A 17,393-nucleotide genomic window follows, 5' to 3' on the forward strand; every position below is an offset into this window, starting at 1 on the left:
AGGTTGGGTCGGGCGTAGCCGCGGACAGCTCCGCGGGGTCCTCGCGCAAGGGCCCGGGGGCGGGGCTGGGGCGGGGCCAGCCCGGGGCGCGGGTCGGCCAGTTGGAGGCGGCCGCTTGTGAGCGCCCGTTAGGTCCGGCTGGCCCAGCGAGCTCTCCAAGGTACCCATGCCCGAGACCCACGAAGTGTAGGGAGGATCCACAGGGTGGATGAGACAGGGTGGAGAGATTGAAACCCGCTCCAGGAAAGCTGTGGAGTTTTGGAGATGAAGTACTTTGCTCGAGTTTCACAGGCATTTCTGCATTTATTCTGATTCCAACGTGTGGGTCACACACGCATATCCCAGGGTTTTCCCGTTCATCTCAGGCTCCGTTTTATGCAGTCTGTTCTTGCACAAATGATGCACAAACCTGCCACAAAGGATGGCAGGAATGTGTTGTGAGAAACGGACTCCTGCTCAGATAGTCTTTAACGATCGATCGGATCAGGGTTAGAATGTTCAGATATACAGAAAAGTAAAAATCGTGGCAGAGCCGACCAAGACCGACATAGTTGGGTTGGGGTTGTGGCTCAGCGGTAGAGCACATGCAAGGCCCTGGGTTCGATCTTCAGCACCATGTAAAAATGAATAAATAAAACAAAGGTATTGTGCCCAACCATAACTAAAAAATAAATATTAAAAAAAAAAAGTGACACAGTTGTTGTGCACTGCTGACCTTTGTGTCTAAGTGAGACAAAAGCCAGTTCAGTATGGACAGCCCAGGTCAGATCGGTGGCAACTTTCTGGTCTGTGTTGTGGTCAAGCCTTCAAATGCTGTAAGGTCACTAGCAAGTTTGTTTTTTATTTTGGTTGGCATGTTGTTTATACCTAAATAATTATACATTTGAAATAATTATACATTCACAGGAAGTTGCAAAATGAGTACAAAAAGATACCCATGCACCATTCACCCAGTTTCCTGAAATGGTAATATTTTACAGAAGTATAATGTGAAAACCAGGAAGTTGGCATTGATGTAACCCACTGAGTTTGTTCAGATTAATCAGTTTTGCATGGACTCATCTGTGAAAGTGTGTGTGTGGAGTTCTATGCAATTTTAGCATAAGTAGACTTAGGTAACCACCACCAGAATCAATGTACAAAACTTCTGTCTCCACAAAGATCCCTCCTTTCAGCTGTAGAGACATTCATCCACCCTCCCACCATCTGGAAGATGGCAACCACCAATCTATTTTTCATATCTATAATTTTGTAAACTTGAGAACATTTAGTTATTACCATCCTCACAAAAGAAGAAACTCATGTGTTGACATAAGATGAATAAAATTTATTTATAGATACCATTCAAATGTAGAGAGGAAAAATTGAAATAAAATATGTATTTCATTAAAGATTAAACTGAAACAAATACAAAAATAAAAAATAAAAAAAAATAAATGGAGTCACATAGTATGTGATTTTTTTTAAAAAAAGAGAGAGTGAGAGAGAGAGGGGGATAGAGAGAGAATTTTTTTAATATTTATTTGTTTTTTCTTAGTTCTCGGCGGACACAACATCTTTGTTTGTATGTGGTGCTGAGGATCGAACCCGGGCCGCACGCACGCCAGGTGAGCGCGCTACCGCTTGAGCCACATCCCCAGCCCCGTGAGTGATGTTTTGAGTTGGCTTTTAGACTGTTGATGTCTATTCAAGTTGGTTTATAGTTTCTTACTTTTATTACTAAGTACTGATTATTACTGCCATTTGTTTAACCATTTGCCCTTTCTAGCATATTTGGCTTGTTCCCAGTTTGGGGCTATTTCAACCAAAGCTATCATAAACAATCATGTACATATTTTAGACATTTAAACTTTAAAAATTGTAGCAAATACATGTAAACTTTACCATCTTAACCATTTTAAGTGTGCAGAACAGTGGCATTAAATAAATTCATATTGTTTTGCTATCATAATCACCTTCTGTTCATAGTATTCATTTCCTCTGTGCTGGGTGTGGTGGCGCACACCTGTAATCCCAGCTGCTTAGGAAGCTAAGGCAGGAGCATCACAAATTCAAGGCCAGCCTTAGCAACTTAATGAGACCCCATCTTGAAATAAAAACAATAAAAAGAGCTAGTGATACGGCTCAGTGGTAGATCACCCCTGGATTCAATCCCTAGCACTGGGGGAAAAATTCTTTACATTTTAAAAAACTGAAATTGTACTTACCAAATGTTAACTCTCCCTCCCTGTCTCTCAGCCCTACCATTCCCCTTTATGCCTCAAGAAGTATGCCTACTCTGAGTACCTCATACAAGTAGAGTCACACAGTATTTCTCCTTTTTCTCCTTGATTTCACTTTAGTAGCATTTGGCAGAATCGTCGTTTAGAGATCAATAACATTTGCATGCACATGCGTGTGCACACACATATAACTCCATATATATGTCATGTATACAGCTGTTGCATATATATAACTCCATCCCTATGGTGTTTATATAGTCACTTGTCAAGGGACAATTGGGTTATTTCCACCTTTTGTCTATTGTGAATAATGCTGCCATGAACATGGGTGGATGAGCATGTCTTTGAGTCCCTGCTTTCAATTCTCTGAAGTGTATACCAACCCCATACCTATTTCTGCATGGGCATAAGATTTCATTTTTCTGGAATATGCCAAGTTCTAAGATTCCTAGATGTATGATCAGTATATGCTCTGTGTTTAAAGAAACTGCCAGCTGGGTGCCATGACACATGCCTGTTATCCCAGTGGCTTGGGAGGCTGAGGCAGGACGATTATGAGTTCAAAGCCAGCTCAGCAACTTAGCAAGGCCCTAAGCAACTCGGTGAGATCCTAGCTCTAAATAAAATATAAAAAAGGGCTGGGGATATGACTCAGTGGTTAAATACCCATGGGTTCAATCCCTGGTACCAAACAACAAACAAAAACCCTGCCAAACTGTTTTTTCAAAGTGGTCTTAGCATTTTATATTCCCATCAGCAACGTGTAAGAGATAGATGCTCTCTGCATGCTCACTAGCATGTAGTATTATCACCATTTCAAAAGCTATTCTAGCAGGTATATAGTGACATCTCCTATGGCTTTAATTTATATTTCCCTAATAGTTAATAACACTGAACTCCTTCCATGTGTGTGTGTTCTTTTCTTAACCATCTATCTGCATATCCTTTTTGGTGAAATGTCTGTTTGTATGTTTTGCTCATTTTCTAGTTGGATTATTTGTTTGTTTGTTTTTCTCTTTTTCCCCCCAGTACTGGGGATTGAACTCAGGACCACACACATGCTAGGCAAGAGCTTAACCACTGAGCTACAGCTCCAACCCTGATGATTTCTTTTACTGTTCAGTTACTGTTCATTTCTTTATTTATTCTAGGCGATACCATTTTCAAATAGAAAATTTGCGAATATTTTCTCACAATCCACAGTTTGTCCTTTCATTCTTTTATCAAGGCCACTTGGCCATTCACCAAGCAACAGGTTTTTATTTTGATAGTCCAGTTTATTAATTTCCCTTCATGCATTGTGCTTCTGGTGTCGTGTCTAAGAACCATATCCCTAATTCATGGTCTAAAGCTTGTCTCCTGTTAATTTATAAAAGTTTTGTAGTTTGGGGCTTTACACTTAAGTCTGTAATCCATTTTATTTTGTTTTGTTTTCTTTTTGTAAGATGTGTGAGGTTGAAGTCGGCTTGCAGAAGTGTTCAGACAAGCTAGTCACTTCCTCCCCCAGGAGCCAGGGGTCCCCTTATCCTCATTTCTACAAAACTGCCTCCCACAGCCACTGCTAGTCCACTCTGCACCCACATGCATCCCCATGTTGCCCAGTGGGACATTCTGTGTCTTCCTTTTTTAAACTGCTGTTGAGCTCATCTGTCATTGTGTGGTCAGCCATCCACATGGTCCTGGAGCCATTTTTAGTGTATTCTCAGAGCTGTGCAACATCATCACTGTCAATTTTAGATCACATTCATCACTCCAAAGAGAAACCCCCATACCCTCTGCCACTCCCCTGATCCCCATCTGCTACCCCAGCCTGAAGCAATAGCTAGTCTACTTTCTATCTCTATAGATCTGCCTCTTCTAGAAAATTCCTATCAATGCAGTCACACATGGTCCATTGTGGCTGGCTTCTTTCACTTAGTATAACATTGTTTCGGTTTACCCATGTTGTCACAGGTATCTGTACTTTCTTACATTTTATGGCTGAGTAACATTCTGTTTGCTTGAATATACTACATCTTATCCATTCGTCAGTTGATGTACATTTGGGTTACTTTTACATTTTGTCCATTATAAATAATGCTGCCATAAACATGCATGTACAACTTTGTGTAAACATGCTTTTGCTCTTTTAGATATGTACCTAAGAGCAGAATTGCTAGGTCACATGGTAACTCTGCCAGACTGTTTTTCAAAGTGGCTGCAATATTTTACAGTCCTACCAGCAGTGCTTAGGATTCTGATTTCTCGCCAATAGTTTTGGAGTTCAAGCATTGCTGTTTTAATCTGGTTGTCTTTTATTATCCAGTTTTATTGGTTCTTTGAATATTTTGGATATAAGCCCCTTATTGGTACATGATTTGTAATTATTTTCTTCCATTCTGTAGGTTTTATTTCCATTTCTTAATAAGTATCCTTTGAAGCACAAAGACTTGAGTTTCAGTTGTGTTTTTCTATTTTATTGCCATTGCTTATGCATTTGGTGTCATGTCTAAGAATTTACTGTCAAATCTGAGGTCGTGAAGATTTGATCCATGTTTTCTTTTAAGAGTTCTTACATTTAGGTCTTTAATCTATTTTGTGTTCATATTGGAGAGATGTGGTCCAACTTTATTCTTGTGCATAGGCCCTCCAAGTGTTACATCATCATTGGTTAAGGGAAGGGAAAAAAAGAAAGAAAAAGATAAGGAGAAGAAAGGAAAGACTATTTTTTCCCTATTGAATGGTCTTGTCACACCTGTTGAAAATTAGCCGTCCATAGACTGTAGGTATACTTCTGAGCTCTCGATTCTATTCCATTGATCTACAACATCTGTACCGCACTATCTTAACTGCTGTTGCTTTGTAATAGGTTTCAAAGTTGTGAAGTATGGGTTTTTCTACTGTGTTATTCTTTTTAAAAGTTATTTTGGCTATTCTTGATATCTAGCAATTCCATGTAAATATTAGAATCAACATGTCAATTTCCGAAAATAATACAGCTGGGATTCTGATAGAGAGTGCTTTACTGTATAGATCAGACATCTTGACAATATCATGTCTTCTGACCATGAACATGGGATGTTTTTCCACTTCTTTTTTATAACTTCTTTAATTTCTTTCAACCAGTGTGTTTAGCTTTCAGAATATAAATATTGCACTTCCTTTTTTATTTTATTCCTAAGTATTTTGTTCTTTTTGGTGACATTATACATGGAATTGTTTTCTCAATTTCATTTTTGGATTTCCTGTTGTGCATGTACAGAAGTAGTAGTGATTTTTGTATATTGATCTTGTTTCTAGCAATGTTGTGGGACTCTTGTATTCTAATAGGTTTTAGTGGATGCTTAGGATTTTCTGTGTACAAAATCATGTCATCTGTGAACAAAGAGGTTTTCACTTTCAGCTAGCTAATTAGCCTCTTAGGACATGTGTTGTTCTCTCCCTCTCACATTTCTTTTTACCACTCTCTTGCTCTGGATCCTGGCATTCTCGAGCTTTTAACAGAAGGGGACACTCACAGTTGTCTTTCCTTAATCACAGAATCTCTGTAGCTCACTTGGATTTATTAGAAGTTCCAATTAAGAAACCTGTCTCATTATTTGTTGATGAATCTTCTCTCAGAACTGAAACTGGAGGTTATCAAGCAGAATACGTGATCACTAATTTGAATTCTCTTTAGAATATAGTCAACCTGAGAGAATGTCAGACCAGATGGCAAAATGTACTGCATTTAGTACACAGAGTTTGTCAACTCACGTGCACTGAGAGTAGGTTTTCGTGGCAGCATCATGTGACTTTAGGATGCTTTGAAAACAAGGAGGGTTTCTTAACCTCTGGGAGAACCCCCATAAAAATGAACAAATTAAGGAACATGTAGATGCAGCTTCCTTCCTTCTTAGAGGAACGGCTATCATCAGGGCTGTGGCCCATGCAAAGTCAGAATGAGAAATGGCACCATGGATGTGAAAGGAAATGCTCTAGCAAGCAGTTATGCCAAAGTAGCAGCCTCAGCCAAAGTTATGCTCCTAAATGGACCCCAAAGAGTAAATCTAGAGTGATTCAAAGAGAGTATTACACATTCTCAACGTGAAGACCCTGGTTCTGAAAAAAGAATAATATTAAAAATTATAACCTTCACTTGGATAATCTCTAGTGCTCCCAAAATGGCTGCTTTCTGGTATCAGATTATTTCAGATGGATATTATCTAAATTTCTCCATGTAGTTGCCCATCATAATACAGACAACTTGGTCACTATCTTAAATTAGTATTGGAGAAGGAACTTTTAAAAGGGAGCTTTTTAACAGATTATTTTCAGGTTATGGATCACATGTCAGCATAATTCTGGAAATCCTGTAAAGGTGGGGCATGGCCAGGAGCCAAAGCCTCCAGGGCCACCCTGCACCCCTTCAGGTGGGTCTTACCCAGCTTCCATTCTTAAAGAGTTGGAATATGTATGCATCAATGTATATCTGTTTTCAGGATGAGCTGAAGCATTTCCTTGCTAAACATGCACAGTCCTTACAACCACTAGCAGCTGCTTGGTTTTTTCCCCCAACCTGAGGCTCCTAACTTTCATATCAAGTGATCAAGGCACATATTTTACAGGAATCATTAGAACTCCATAAGGCATTACCCCATGTTTAAAAATGACACTGTTTTTACCATACATAATCTCCCAGAAAGCTTGAAAGAACCAACATTATTCTTAAATTAAAATGAGCAAATTTTTCAGAAACCCTTGAACTCCTAGCTAAAGGTTTTACTCACAGAATTCCTTATGGCCATAAGATTCACTCATTTGGGACACATCAATTCTTCCCCTGAGAACTGGTACAGTAAGGCCCACTTACTTAGGGGTTTTGCCTCCAATGATAAATCTACACTGCTATTCTCAGGCATGGAAAAGTACTGCAAAGGACTTGGGTCTAGATCCTTCCCACAGCATCTTCCTAAAGACCCTCTTTGTTACATTAAACCACAAGATTTTGTCTATTAAGAGTCACAGGGGAAAGGTCGAACCTCCTTGCAAAGGACCTTTCAAGGAACCACTAACAAAACTATCACTAACTCTGGAATAAGTTATTGACAGCAGCTCTCCCTGGGATACAGATCTGTGTCTTTGTGTTGGCACAGGAAGTGATGGGCTGCTGCATTGCTCTGGATTTCTCATTGGCTTGACGTGGTGGCATCTGCGCTTCTTTCTGAATTTGGATCAATGAACAGGCTAGACGTCACATTAAAGAGAACAATTTGCTCCATTCTTCTGCACGGCTACCATTTCTTATCAGATATTATGAAGATGATATAACAAGATCATGGGCTACGATGTACATGAACAATGGAACATTCCCCATGTGGTGAAGATAGCATCTCTAGTGGTCCCTGAATTGGCCAGCCTCTCTCCAGCAAGAGAATGAGCAGAAGGGGGATCCATAAGCACACAAGCGGAAGATGGCCACACCACTGAGCCACAGGTCTGGCTCACACTTCTTCAGCAACCATCCTGGAAGCCAGAAGGTGACGTGTGCAGCAGTCATCTCAGACATGGCCTGAACTTGGTCAATCACTGCAGCTCCTCTCTCTTTTGCCCCCACTACCAACTCAGGACCAACCATGGAAAGTCACATATCTCCCTGAAGCAGCCACATGAGAAGTCCTGCTCCCAGCTAGGTCAGCCCAGTTTTCCACGTCAACAGCTCTCAACCTGGGGCACACCTGAGCTTCCTTTTATTTTTTTTCCATTGTAAAGGTGTCTCACTCCCTGCATGCATTTGCATGTCTGCTGCAGATAGAGGTGGCTGATGACTTGGTTATAGGAACCTCTGAATCATCTCTGACTGCTCTTATTTGAAAGGCCTTTATTTCCACATGGGCAAAGCCCTTCCTCTTCTAGAGAAGAAAACCAAGTCCCAGAGAAGGTCATTGAGGGGACCTCCAAATGTCTTGGAGTATTTGGCACAGATTCCTGTCCCCCTCTTCTTCCTTAGTAATTGTAGCTGAGCTCACTCCTGCTGTGTTAGACAAAGACTTTGGTTTCCAGTCTCCTCAACAGGGAGTCTATAAGCAGGAGTGATACACTGCAGTTGTTTATTGAGGAATGTCTGTAATCTTCATGTTTGTTACATGTTTGTTGGGGATCGCAAATCAAGATGGCGCCTGGCAGTTTGCCAGGAGGAGTGGTTTGTAAGACAATGCCACCAAGCCATTAAGTCGGTGGGGATTCCTTATTGGCCGACTGTTGTATCTAGATAATGCTAATTGAGTCGAGCTGTGTGTAATCAGTTAGGTATGTATACCTCTGCTGTTCTGCAATAAAGCGGCTCTTACTACCTTGGGTGTCCACTACCTTGAGTTCCAGCTCAGTTCCCACTGAGTTTTCCCGAAATGAAGCAGTTCCCGCTTCAACCTTCAAGATGCTTGTCACCTCCCAGTTATTTGGCCCAGACAGACTGCGGTACATGTTTAATTGAATAATAAGTGAAGAAGGATTTTTGACTGATTTGTTTTAAGGTGGGTGCTATGTAATAAAGTATTTGGCCGATCCTTATTGCTGGTTCCTTGGAATTTCCTGAGCAACAAGAGAGCCCTTGGACCATGCATGATATGCAGAGTGGCAGCCTGGCCTTGCCAGAATTACCAACCAAATGATTCGAGGGTTTGGGCTTTGAGCCATGTCGTATCAGTCCATCCTCTAGGGAAAGGAAGGGGGCTGGTGACTGGGTTCAACTGAGGGGTCAAGGATAGAATCCACTATATCTGTGTAATGAAAGTCCAATTAAAACCCTGGACCCTGATGCTCAGGTGAGCCTCCCTGGTTGGCAGTACTCTGTGTATTGTCACACATAAGTGTGCAGGTAGCCTAATGTGCTCCTGGGAAATGACAGGAGCTTTGCATTTGGAAGTTCCTAGACCTTGCCCAATCTACATCTCTTCCTTAGGCTGGTTCTACTGGGTCTCTTTTAGCTATCATTAAATTTATGATGACAATGTAATATTGTATGGTGGTGCATATCCATGATCCAGTGACTCCAGAGGCTGAGGAAGGAGGTTCTCAAGTTCAAAGGCAGACTCAGCATCTTAGAAAGACCCTAAGCAGCTTAGAGAGATCCTGTCTCTGATAAAAAATAAAAAAGGGTTGGGTTGGGGATGTGACTCAGTGGTTAAGCACACCTGGGTTCAATCCCTGGTACCAAAAACAAGCAACAAAAACATAGCCCTTTGTCCTGAGTTCTGAGAATCATTCTAGTGAGTTATCTAACATACAGGGGTAGTGGGGACCCCTGAATTTGTAGCCAGCTCTCAGAAGTGAAGGTGGTCTGGGGACTCCTCAATCTGTGAGGGCAGCCTTGTAAACTACCATGTTTTTAACCCATGAAGTTTATCCCAATTCTGAGCAGTTGGCATCAGAAACTATTACAGTGCAAAATCTAAAAGCACTCAATTTCTATTACACACACAAAAAAACACACCACACTATCTTAAAGATGAAACTATGCTAATCTATTTCTGAATTTGAAAAACAGGAAGCACCATTACATTTTTCTAAGGAAATGTTTAATTGGCAGTTTTCTAGAAGGAAAGCGTTTCTACTAGTACAAAAATATGAAATCAGCCAGGTGCACTGAGAAAACGTGAGAAAGTCAAATTCTTTTTTCAAAGTAACTCCCAACTGTTGAGAACCCACTGGAAGCTCCCTTCTCAGAGGAAGCATGAGACATGACCTTCAGCAACTGATAAGAGTGGTGAGATGATGAACAGAAAATTACTTAAATGGTTATCACAAGACCAGAGAACCTCTGGAAGGTGTGGTCATTCATTGTGGCTCTCCACACGTTAGAGATTTAGTAATTTACCAAAACATTGAATCATCTCCGTAATTCAGTTTTAGAACCCCCCCCCCCCGTCCCCATAACATTGTGGTCACTCTCATTTGCCATTCTCAGGACACCACTAAATCTCATTTGTCTCTGAAAAATGTCCTTTTCTGGACATTTCCTAAGGATAAAACCATATAATATGGACTCTGATATCTGCCGTCTTTCATTTAGAATAATGTTTTTGAGGTTTTTATTTTTATGACAGCCATATTTTAGTGGTTTTAATCTTAAAAGAAGATTTCATCCCAAAAATTCCAAATCTAGTAGCATGCAGTTGCAATGGGAATTGCTTCTTGCTCACATACAGACTACTTGTGGCCTCACAGAGAAGGTAATATGCTACAGAGAAACAAGGACACAGGGTGTCCTATATCAAGGCCCTTCAGTCTCATCCCCAAACTACAGCTGAACCCACGGGAGGAGGCCAGCCCAGGAAGGTCTGCAGGGCAATGCTCTCTAAAGATCCATCTCCTTAGCCTAATCATGGCTGGGCTAGGTCACTGATGGCTGTCCACCTGCTCAGCCTTGTCACTCTGGCACCTGTGACACCCCTCCCCGTGATCCACAGGATGTGGTGACCAAGGACAGGCACAGTTAAACACTGGCCTCCGCAGGTAGAAGGCACCGGGCAGGCCATTTTCAGCTTCCTTTCAGCTCATGTGGTGGATTTCAAATCTGAAAGGAATTTTCCTCACATTCCTTCAGCTCCCAGGGTTTTTCTCTGGGGTGAAGAATATCGATGTATGCCGAGTTCTGAGTTATACTAGTGGGCTTTCTCAGTTTTACCAAATTCAAAGAGTTGCTCTAGAGGTAGGCACAATGGCATGCACCTGTAGTCCCACACACTGAGGCAGGAGGATTGCTGGAATTCAAGACCAGCATGGGCAAAACAGCAGGATCCCATCTCAAAACAAAAATCTTAATAATACTAACTTCTAGCATGGTAGACTAGGAGCTTGATAGACCCACTTGCCTAAAAGGTGACTGTTCTAAAAATTATCCAGTATAACAAAGAGCAGAAGAGCCAGCAGAGGCTCCCCACATGGTCCACATTCCAGGGTTGTAACCAGCAGGGGGAGCTCTCTGGCTTCTGAAGGGATGGCTCCACCCCCAACACACACAACTCAATGTTCTCTCCAGTATGAATTCTCTGATGTGTAATAAGGGGTGAGCCCTGATGACGGCTTGCCACATCCACACCTCCATCTTTCAAAGGGTATATGGCTTTGGGATTTTTATTTTATTTTGTTTTGATACTGGGGATGGAACCTAGGGCCTCACACATGCTTCATAAACTTTAGGATATTTTAAATATAAGATTTAAAGGGACTTTTTTAGATGGGAATTTTAGGTTAGAAATAAAGTACAAGTGTACTTTAGGTTAATGATTGGTTAGGAGACTTAGAGTCTGGTTACGTAGCTTGGCATTAGTTAATAAGAATATAACATATCTTGGGAAAAATAGTAAATCTTGGGAAAATCTGAAAAATGTAAATTAGTGACGTATTTTATTAATGATTCTGTACTTTTAATAATCACATAACTGAAGGTCATATCCTGGAAAAATGTAAATTAATGTTACATTTTTTGTACCCCCAATCATGGTTAAGGAAATGTCATGTCTCGGCAAAGTTTTAAATTATATAATCAATGACGTATTCTGAATCTATAATGATGAGAAAAATTGTAATAAAAGATGACCCAGAGAAAGCTGCATCTCTCTCTGGAGATTGCTCCAACGGAACGACTCCTGTCTCATCTTTTCGCCGACGCCACTCATCCTTCAGGACTCCCTGGACCCCGCTAGGGCAGGACCCCGGGAAGAATGCATTTGGATTCACTGTACACTATTGCAACACAACTTTTCATTTACCTAATTGGACACGATGTAGCATTGCACCCTATGTTACTCATCCATGTACCTGGGGGAATAATGTCCCTCTCATTCCACCATCTATCCTGCCCCATACATCCTTCCCTCTCCTCCCTCCCATTTGATCAAAATTTCTCCATTTCTCACATTCCCCCCATTTTGGATCAGCATCTAGTTCTTAAGAGAGAACATTCAGCCTCTGGGTTTATGAGATTGGCTAACTTCACTTAGCATGATAGTCTCCAACTCCATTCATTTACCTGCAAATGGTATCATTATATTTTCTTTTAATGCTGAGCATTAGTCCTTTGTGTTTATATAGGACAATGTTTTTGTATCCACAGCAGAACATCTAGGTTGCTTCCACAGTTTAGCTATAGTGAATTGAGTTGCTATAAACATTGGTGTGGCTGCCTTTCTACAGTATGCTGATATTAAGTCCTTTGGGTATAGACCGAGGAGTGGGGTAGTTGGGCCAAATGGTGGTTCTAATCCAAGTTTTCTAAGGAACAATAGAGTTTTGAACTGGCTGTTGGTCACCTGGTGGTACTCCATGGGGTCCTCCAAGCCTGGCTTGCATCTGCCTCCCCCAATCCTCTGGGATGAGCCAGATGCTCAATCGTGTCATCTGCAGTAAATGGCTTTCCTATGTCCTGTTCCTCATCAGCTTGCAGTGCTGGGTCTGCCTGCAAGATGGAACTTAGCAGTGGATGCACAGGCATTGCTCCAATGTCCTGCTACCTCCTGACATGGAAAGAACATCTCAGAGGCTTGTTGTATATCCACCCTCACCCCTGCTTTTCATTTTAATAACTTTATTTATTTATTTATTTATTTATGTGGTGCTGAGGATTGAACCCAGGGCCTTGCACATGTGAGGTGAGTGCTCTATCTCTGAGCCATAACCCCATCCCCTACCTCTGCTTTTGCTATCTCTCATTGAAGTCTTAAGTGATCTCATTCCACTCATTCTAACAAGCCTTTAGACATTCCCCAATTCCAAAACAAGAACTTTTCTCCTCTGATGGATACCCCTCATTCAACACCCACATTTGCAAGTTCCTGCAAAGATAAAAAAATTAGGTGCTATACTAAAATTCTCAGAACAGATGCTCTAGCATTGAAAATGAGACAACTTGGCTACACCACGAACAAGCTCTGCCATTGACTTCCAGACCTTTCCTGCTAGGAAAGGAGGCCAAGTGCTATCCAGATGCAGCTAATAGAATTATCTCTGTTCTCTGGCTTTGATTCTTCAGAATCAAACACACACACATTCTCTCTCTCTCTCTCTCTCTCTCTCTCTCTCTCTCTCTCTCTCTCTCTGAAATACAATTTGGACCACGGCACACATATCAATATGGTAAATACTAATTATTTACAGAAGGTTCTAGACCATGTGTTTGCTTGATGTTATTGTTTTTATTATTTTCTCAAGAGGCTAGGAGCAAAGAGGATCCTGTGGCTGTCCTCCTTAAAATCTTCCATGGCTCTTCCTTTCTGGCAAGTCTCATGAGTTGTACAGCCAGGAAGGGGAATGAATTTGGAGGCCAGAGCTAAGGACAGCCCAGTCTGTGAAATCAGATTTGGTGTTTTCTGGCACAGTTTGGAACACTGACACCTGAGCCCAAAGATCTGTCCAGAGAATCAATTTTGAAAACACTTGTCTTTACACATGAAAGGCATATCTTCATAGAAATATTAAAGGAAGGAAATGTGACTTATAATTACTGCTAAGCATCTGTTAGCAGTTGTGTATACTAATATGGCCCATGAAGAAGGCCAAATTTATGCCCTGTTTCCAAACCTCATACACACACACACACACACACACACACACACAAATTCTAACAATTAAAACATTCATGACACCTATCAAATAATTGTGAAAATGGGTAAAATTATATGTATACAAAAAAATTTCAGAATACACTGCTGTTCAGAGCTTGTCAGAAAGGCTTCCACTCAGAGGTGCTGGAGTTTTGCACTGACAGAAGCCACATTTGAAACAAGCCCCGAGGCCATACCTGAACACACCCAAGCTCATGTGCTTGTACTCCACACTGGGTTCCTCACCTGGGCGCCCTTGGCCCATCAGGCCATATCCTTCTTAGTCTGTAGAGGTTTTCCCCGTGCAGTGTAGACATTCAGCAGCACCCATGGCCTCTATCTGAGTTTTGCACCAGCACCCCTGACTTGTGATAACTCAAAAGGTCTCTAGGCATTGTCAAATGACCTGAGGGGAGGAGGAAAGTCACCTGTGTTGAGACCCATCAGCTTCAGGGTCACCTGGGACCTTGTTACAAACACACATTCTCAGGCCCCGCCCCAGATTGGCAAAACCAGGAACTCCAGTGGGGCCCAGGAAACTGGTTAACTCTCTGTGAGACACAGGCACTCTGAGGTGGAAGAGGACTCGGGAAAGGCCCTGCAGTGAATCACTATTTGGTGACAGACCAGTCACAGGGGCCACAGCATGACCAAGAGGTTGCAGGCCGTGGGGGATAAAGAGCCCAAAGCTGGAGCCACATGGGAGGGTTTGCAGCCAACACTTCCCCCTGTGCTATCTCCATGACCTTGGCCAAGTGACCTGATCTTTCAGTGCCTCAGTTGTCACCTATGGAAAATGGGGACAACCAAAGCACTGTTCCTCCTGCAACTATTGAGGGATGAGGAAGCTTTTATGATAAGGTGCTTAGAAGAGTGCCTGGCTCCAAGACCTTCGGACAAGTCAACTAACTGGTCTTGTCTTCACCATCACTGGCCTGTCTTGCCCCCCACTGTTCCCCTACAAGCCAGCCAGGCATGTGCTTCATTCTCTGCCACATTCTCAGCAGGGAGCCCTGGCCTGGCCTGGACCAGGCTCTCAATGAACATCGGTGGAGAAAGGCATTGCAGTGCCCACGAGGACATGAGGACACCAGCAGAAGCCCTCTGTCTCAGGGGCTTGAACTTTGCTATGGATCCTGTATGTTCTGCAAAGGGACCCCAGCTTCCTAGATCCAATTCTATTAGAAGGTGTCCTTGCAAATGTGGCAACTGGGCAAAATTAGACGGGACCTCAGGTAGATCTACAGGCATGCTGTAACCAACAGTCAATCAACACACGCTTAGAAAATCATGGAGACTAAAGGTGGGGGCGGGGTGCTTCACAGATGCTGTGTGTTTTCTTCCTCTACTTCTAGGATTCTCTCTACCCACCTCCTGAAGTCAGTCATACAACTATCCCCATTTCAGATATGCAAACACTGATGTCCCAAGAGGTTACAGAACATGCCCAAGGTCATTGTCCAGTAAGCAGTGAAAGTGTTCTTCTCATGCTGGCCTCTGATTCCAAACCCATACCTGACTTTCTTCCCAGGGCACTTTCTAGTGTGCACACAGGGATGACATGCCTTAAGATTGGGAGGACAATCCTAATTTCAAAACTTCTACCTCACGTTATGCTGAAGACCATCCTTGGCAGCAGAGCACGTGTCTTATTTGGCTTAAAAACTCCATCTCTGGTAGTAATGAGATCTGTCTGCCACAGCCCCGCCACACAGCCATTTGGGACCACAGGAGTGTGGAGAAAGAGTGACCACAGGAGTGTGAAGAAAGAGGACATAATTCAGGAAAGCGAAAGACGAAGAAGCAAGAGCTGAATATACTAGAACAGACAGGACCAGCAGAGAGAGCCCAGCTGAGAGGCCTAGAGAAGGGCTGGGGCGAGCCAGAGCATTCCAAGGGTATTGATGAAGTTCTGCTGTGTGCCTGGCACTATGCTGAGAAGTAGACGCTGCACTGAGCACAGTCTCTGACCTTGCCCTGCTAAAGATCCCAGTCTGGGGATTCAAAGCTGGATGACATTGTCCAGCACTATGCCATTTCTTCACACCCCAGCTGACCTCCAGCCCCCAGCACCATGGCCCATTTGCCTACAGTGAAGGCCAGCAGCATCTTCCCCTCATGGCTGGCAGGAGTGGGTAAAGAACACCCCAGCTCTCTCACCCTGTAGGAGGGCTTCTATTAGTAGCATGATCTACATGGACCCCCAGCACTCCTTATCAGGACCGTGCTTAGTCACTCAGTGACAACAACTGGCTGGTACACCCTGTCTTCCAGTTCCTAATCACTTTCTGTTCCCACCTGGAGTTTTCTAGCATCACCTCCCAAGAAAACTACTTGCTAACAAATCTGGATCACAGAGTCTCCACACTTTACCTCAGGGAAGCCAGAGCATGAAAGAAGGTTCTAGAAAGATATACAGTGATCCCAGTCTATCTGGCCATTTTGTGCCTGAATTTATAGTACTCCTTGGCTGCTCTGACTGCCCTGATAGGTTTAGGAGAAAAGACAAGCCATATTTTGGGATGTAAAATGCATTCAGGCCGAGTCACTTTCACACAACCTACCAAGTAAGAGTAGAATCTCATGAAATTTTAAGTACAACAGAATGCCAAATGACTACTCATTCCAGTGAAGACATGCTGCAAATAAGACTTAGAACACGTGCTGCAAACAAGACTTAGAAAAGTGTCCTCAGAGAAGATTCTGTCATTCTGCGTTTGTTTCTGAAAGTTGAAGCACACAGTTCTAATGAGCCCAGGAAGAGGTTGATACCCAGTTGAGTTGGCATATGATGTGCCAGAGCTCAGGACTTCAGGGCTGCTGTCAGGTGGTTCCCGGGCTCTTCTGGTCCTCACCTTCACTCAGTGTCTTTTTGTTGGTGATGTAGTTCAGCAATGGATTACTGGCCCAGAGATTTGTTTAGTATTGCTCAGTAGGAGCAAAACACTGTCACCAGTTGTAGGTAGCCAACTCCAGGTGAGAAACTTGATAGATGTTAATGCTCATGGCTTCACACCAGCAACCTGTCCCTCAGTGATCATGCTCTCTAAAATATACACCATGCTAAATTGTGTGGAAGCATTCTAGGTCTAGCCAAACCACATGATCTTTCAAAAACAGCCCAATAACATTTAGAAGATTCACTCTCCAAAGCAAGCTTGCCAATGCCTGAACGCCTACACACTCTATTGGCGCCAACCTCACCTCCTTTTAGAATGCACACATCCACCAAGATACCACTGCCTGTGGTGGTTGAGCGGCCTTTCCAATGGACGAGGTGGATGTGAATGTAACACGAGAATGAATTAGCATTTACCAACAACTGGAAGAAAAAAATCCATTCTCTAAGATATGATGACGGAGCTGCTCTGTGATCTAGACCATCTCCCTCTCCTGCATCCTCTCTCTTTTCCTCTGCCTCGATGGACCTCCAACTGAGCCCAGAAAGATGTGTCCTTTCTAGTCAGAAGCCCTGTCATGGCTTCCATTTCCAGGCCCTGATTCCTGGTTAACTGCAGCCAGAGCTCGCTTTCAAGGTAGTCTCTTCAGATCCCTTCCCTACCCTAACCACAGTGTGGGCTCTGGCCCCACCCTTACTCTCTACACCACC

General features: G+C 42.8%; 1 long non-coding RNA gene across 3 annotated transcripts in view; it reads left to right on the plus strand.

Annotated features, from left to right (window-relative positions):
* LOC144366842 (uncharacterized) overlaps positions 1–17,393 on the plus strand; it is a 34,993-nt gene that overhangs the window by 1,128 nt on the left and 16,472 nt on the right. For 2 of the 3 annotated variants that reach the window (XR_013425985.1, XR_013425984.1), the window contains exons 1-2: positions 43–160; positions 1,538–1,607. This is a non-coding gene — a long non-coding RNA (uncharacterized LOC144366842). Of the gene's footprint in view, positions 1–42; positions 161–1,537; positions 1,608–17,393 lie in introns of those variants that run through there. The other variant, XR_013425986.1, reaches the window with a different exon arrangement.

Source organism: Ictidomys tridecemlineatus, chromosome 9 (assembly GCF_052094955.1).
Source record: "Ictidomys tridecemlineatus isolate mIctTri1 chromosome 9, mIctTri1.hap1, whole genome shotgun sequence".
Classification (NCBI taxonomy): domain Eukaryota; kingdom Metazoa; phylum Chordata; class Mammalia; order Rodentia; family Sciuridae; genus Ictidomys; species Ictidomys tridecemlineatus.